This window comes from Rhinopithecus bieti, unplaced genomic scaffold (assembly GCF_001698545.2).
Source record: "Rhinopithecus bieti isolate Rb0 unplaced genomic scaffold, ASM169854v2 scaffold_44695, whole genome shotgun sequence".
In the NCBI taxonomy this organism is placed as follows: domain Eukaryota; kingdom Metazoa; phylum Chordata; class Mammalia; order Primates; family Cercopithecidae; genus Rhinopithecus; species Rhinopithecus bieti.
Genome location: NW_016818171.1, coordinates 676800 through 682195, shown reverse-complemented (window position 1 = coordinate 682195; position 5396 = coordinate 676800). Strand labels below are relative to the sequence as shown.

Here is a 5396-nt window from a genome sequence, read left to right as displayed (position 1 = left end):
TTTGAGACGGAGTCTGGCTCTGTCCCCCTGACTGGAGTGCAGTGGCGCGATCTTGGATCACTGCAAGCTCCGTCTCTCAGGATCATGCCATTCTCCTGCCTCAGCCTCCTGAGTAGCTGGGACTACAGGCGCCTGCCACCACGCCCGGCTAATTTTTTGTATTTTTAGTAGAGATGGGGTTTCACTGTGGTCTCGATCTCCTGACCTTGTGATCCGCCCACCTCGGCCTCCCAAAGTGCTGGGATTACAGGCGTGAGCCACGGCGCCCGGCTGCAAAGCTGATTCTTTCCAAGCCACAGGAAGATGTGCTTTCTTTAAAGCTCCCTTCCTTACACACACAGGTGCACACAAACTCACACCCACACCCACTGGTACTGTAGGTCTGGGACAGGTAGCCCAGACCTGGGGCCCCAGACTGAAGGCAGCTAGCCGGCTGCCTCTACCTCCCTCACTCTGCCACCTCCCCAGGCACAAGGCCAGGACGAGCAGTTCAGGATTGAAAAGCCAAGTCCAGCCATTGACCAAAACCTGCCAAGTCTACCTTTTTTTTTTGTTTTTTTTTGAGACAGAGTCTCACTCTGTCACCCAGGCTGGAGTGCAGTGGCGTGATCTTGCTGGGATTACAGGCGTGAGCCACTGCGCCTGGCCTTAACTCTACCTTTTAATTATTTCTCCAACCTGTGTCCTCCTCTTCATGCTTAACTGTAACTACCATTTCTGGGATGTGAATTGAGGCCCTGTGCTAAGTGCTTTACAATGATCCAAGGGCAGACCCAGATGACTCTCCGTGGCTGAGACTTTATCCTTTTGGAGAGGAGAAAACTGAGGTCAATGACTTTAACTGGCTTCAGGTTTCATAAGCAGTAAGTAGCTGAGGCTGAATCAGAACCCATGTCCTCCTGACCCCAAAGGCTGTACTGCGACCCTGGTCTGTACCATCTCCCTCCCTTCAGCTGCCTAGCCTTGGTCCAGTTCAGGCCCTCACGGTATCACCTGGATCACTGCAGCTGCCTCGGTCTCTGCATGGTCATTTCCCCCAGACTCATCCCTCACCCAGCAGTCAGAGACAGCAAGCTCACACATAGATCCAACTGTGTCACTCCCTGGCTTCCACCTCTTTACTGATATCCCACTGCCTAAGTCTACACACCTCACCACAAGCCAGCAAGGCCCTCCCCAGCCTCTGAATACTTCTGTTAATAGAGCCTCCTGCCACTTCTGTCTGCCCAATCAGTTCTGAAGGCTTGCATTCCCAGTGGACACCAAGCTGTTACTTTGTCCCTGTCTTCATCCTCTGAGCCTAGAATTCCCTCTCCCTCCTCTTTCCTTACTAATTCCCACTCATTGCCTGAGAGCAGCTCAGGTATCCCTTCTGCCACGCTGATCCCTAAAACCTGGACTGGTAGCCATCCTCTGGTTCCCCACAGCTCCCTATGCATGAGTCTTCATGACACAATATGGTGAATACAGGGATTCTCTATATATCTCCGCACTGAGTTCCTAGGAGCCAAGACCATGTTTGTTCATTTTCATATCTCTAAGTCCCTGTCTGGGGCTGGGCACATAGATACCTCTCAGTAAAAGTTGGTTGTTTAAACGAATGAAAGGGCCAGGCATGGTGGCTCACACCTGTAATCCCAGCACTTTGGGAAGCCAAGGTGGGAGGATCTCTGGAGCCCAGGAGTTCCAGACCAGCCTGGGCAACATAAGGAGACCCTGCCTTTACAAATAAAATGTTTTTATAAAATTAGCCGGGCATGGTGGTATATGCCTGTAGTCCCAGCTACTCAGGAGGGAAGATCACTTGAGCCCAGGAGTTCAAGGCTATCATGAGCTATGATCATGCCACTGCACTACAGCCTGGGCAACATTGTGAGACGCTGTCTCAAAATAAATAAATAGATAACATTTTAAAATAAAAATAAAAATATGGGAGGCCAAGGCAGGTGGATCACTTGAGCTCAGGAGTTCAAGACTAGCCTGGACAACACAGCAATACCTCATCTCCAAAAGATAAATAAATAAAATTTAAAATAAAATAAAATAGAAAACAATGCCAACACATTAAAAAGGAATGAATGGATTCATTTTGGCCACCTGAAAGAACTCGTTTCTGAGACTGTCAATTAGATGATCTTTTTTTTCCTTTTTTTTTGAAACAGAGTTTCACTTTGTCATCCAGGCTAGAGTACAGTGGTGCAATCTCAGCTCACTGCAACCTCCAACTCCTGGGTTCAAGCAATTCTCTTGCCTCAGCCTCCACTGGGATTATAGGCATGTGCCACCGTGCCCAGCATTTTTTTTTTTTTTTTTTTTGAGATGGAGTCTTGCTCTGTTGCCCAGGCTGGAGTGCAGTGGCGGGATCTCAGCTCACTGCAAACTCCGCCTCCTAGGTTCACGCCATTCTTCTGCCTCAGTCTCCCAAGTAGCTGGGACTGCAGGCGCCTGCCACCACACCCGGCTAATTTTTTGTATTTTTAGTAGAGATGGGGTTTCACCGGGTTAGCCAGGATGGTCTCGATCTCCTGACCTCGTGATCTGCCTGCTTTGGTCTCCCAAAGTGCTGGGATTACAGGCGTGAGCCCCCGCGCCCAGCCCCAGCTAATTTTTTTTGAATTTTTAGTAGAGACAGGGTTTCACCGTGTTGGCCAGGCTGGTCTCAAACTCCCGACCTCAATGATTCGCCCATCTCAGCCTCCCAAAGTGCTCGGATTACAGGTGCCTGGACCAATTAGACGATCTTAAGCTCTGAGACTGCAGTAACTGTCTTTGTCCACTTAACACATATACCAGTGCCCTGTGTGGAACCAGCACATAGTAGGTGGGTAAAGCAAGGGCAGATGAGGCGAGTTCCAGGACCAGCTGGTTCGGTGTAAGGAAAGACTGCCAGATGCAGGTGAAACTTGTAGGCCCTCTTACTTGGGACTTTTTTTTTGCCCCCAGACAGAGTCTCGCCCTGTCGCCCAGGCTGGAATGCAGTGGCACAATCTCAGCTCACTGCAACCTCCACCTCCCCGGTTCAAGCGATTCTCCTGCCTCAGCCTGGGCACCACACCACTCCATCCAGCTACCTTCCTGGCCTGTCTAGACAGAACTCTTGATCTGTCCTTACAAATATGCTACTTTTGGCTTGATGTGGTGGCTCACACCTATAATCCTAGCATTTTTGGGAGGCTGAGGCAGGAGGACTGCTTGAGCCCATGAGTTTGAGACCAGCCTGGGCAACATAGGGAGACCCTGTCTTTACCAAAAAAAAAAAAAAAAAAAGAAAGAAAAAAACTTAGCCGAGCATGGTGGCATATACCTGTAGCCCCAGCTACTCAGGAAGCTGAGGCAGGAGGATTACTTGAGCCTGCGAGTTTGAGACTGCAGTGAGCTGTGATCACATCACTGCACTCTAGCCATCCTGGGTGACACAGCAAGACCCTGTCTCTAAAAACAAAAACAAAAGTAAATATGCCCCTCTCCCAGTCATCCCTGTCTCAGGAAATGAAATCCATCCTTCTTCCTAGGTGCCTTGGCCAGAAACCTGCCCTTCAATCCCTGCTCTCTTCCACATCCAGAACCTGCTCCATCCACAGGTCCTGTTGATTCTCCCTCCAAAATCCACTTCTAAAGCAATATATATATTGCTTTAGACCTCTCCACAACTACCCACTCCTCTAAGGCCAGTACCAGAATTCCTTTGAGGTCTGCCAAATGCCCAGGGTTACTGACCTCTCTGGTGGCCACTTGTGTCTCCCTTCCTTTCTAGTAACACCACCCTTCTCTCTGGGTTCCTCCAGAGTGCCAGGTTCCCATCCCTCGGGTCCTTTGCCCATGCTGTCCCTTCTTCCAGAATGTTCCCAGCTGCCCTCCCAATGCTTTAGCTGGCCTGTTTCATTTCCCCTTTGGCCTTAGCTTAACCATCGATTCCCAGGAAGTCCCTTCTTTTTTTGTCATTGCTCCCTGTTTGTTCTCTCCATTGCATGCTCCACAAATTACAAATCTCTGCTTCTATCTGTGTAGTTCTCTTGCTTCATCCTCTCTCCACCTTCCTTCTCATGCACATTCCCTGAGGGCAGAAAAGGTAACTAACTTCTTCATGTCTGAATCCCAGAGACAGGTACAGTGCCTGACACCCAGCAAGTGCACCACACAATTGGGCAGTGAATAAGAAAGAGCAGGTGCCCAGGCAGAGAGGGCAGTGGAGCCAGCTCTTGGGTGCCTGTTGGGTGATTAAAACAGCTACCTTTGACATTCTTTCCTCCCAAGATCCTGTGATTCTATGACCTTGCCTAGCCCACTACACACAGGATCTTAGAATGGGGGCGGAGGGGTGCAAGAGCAAGGTGATGCCCTTCTGGAAGTTTGTCAGATCCTTTCCATGTACCTCGAAGCTGCCTATCCTGCCCATTCTGCAGAACAAAAGGGTAGGTAGGTAGAGCCCAGGAAGATGGAGATTCTAAAACGGCTCTGTCCAACACAGCAGCCACTGGCCACTGCAGCTGTTGTAAATGCAGCTGTTTAAATTACTTAGAATTAAATAAAATACGAGCGTTCAGCTCACACTAGGCACTTTTCAAGTGCTTAGTAGCCAATGTGGCTAGTGGCTATTGCATTGGACAGCACATTTCCATCATCCCAGAAAGTTCTATTGGACAGAGCTGCTCTAAACAGGTCAAATTCCATTAACATTCTCCCCACCTCAACCTCAAGGAACCAGGCTGGGTGGAGTGAGGTGTAAACAAAACTCCATGGGTCCAGTTGTGACCAAGGCTGACCAGGAGGGCACACTTGTTGCAGACCCGGGTCTCCTCTCACCTCTTTCCACACCCTGACCAGCCGGATGGGAGGAGGAACAACTTGACAAGGGCACTTGTCGGCATGTAAGCCTCAAACAGTACCCATGTGGCCCCAGGATGTGGGTCCCGAGCCTCCTCCCCGGGCTCCTGGGGACCCCTTGCTTTGGGACCCCACTAAGAGGAGTCCAGCTCTCAGCAGAGTACGGCCGGGCGCCCCCTGCTCTGGCAGCCCCGGTGAGAAGGGGCTCCCCTGCACCCCGTCTCACCCATCCTCCCGGGGGCTGGGACGGGGAGGGCTGGGGAACTTCCTCTGGGGGGCGCGTGGTGACAGAGCCCTCGGTGGGCCCCGCAGAGGCACCGAGCCTCCGCCCGCCCGTCCCGCCCGCTCCGAGAGGGGGCGCCCAGCCCGGCCCGGCGCCCCCGCCCCGTCCGCTCGCACTCACGGAGACACAGGAACCACCATCTTGGGCGGTGGACGCTCTGGCCGCGGTCTCCTTGGGCTCCACGGAGCGACAGCAGCCACTAGCGGCAACGGGGGCGAAGAGGCGCCAGCAGACGGCTCCGGCCGGGGTCGCGGGCAGGGCGGGCGGCGCCCCCGGGCTCACCTGGCCG

General features: G+C 52.1%; 2 protein-coding genes across 6 annotated transcripts in view; both read right to left on the bottom strand.

The window, feature by feature from the left end:
* Nucleotides 1-5396, bottom strand: part of ZNF385C (zinc finger protein 385C) — a 68145-nt gene that overhangs the window by 19841 nt on the left and 42908 nt on the right. The gene's annotated exons all lie outside the window — the stretch shown is intronic.
* Nucleotides 1-5396, bottom strand: part of CUNH17orf113 (chromosome unknown C17orf113 homolog) — a 15376-nt gene that overhangs the window by 5753 nt on the left and 4227 nt on the right. Inside the window, exon 2 of the mRNA XM_017856597.1 lies at nt 5228-5389. The gene's annotated coding sequence lies outside the window, so the exon portion shown is untranslated. The remainder of the gene's footprint in view (nt 1-5227; nt 5390-5396) is intronic.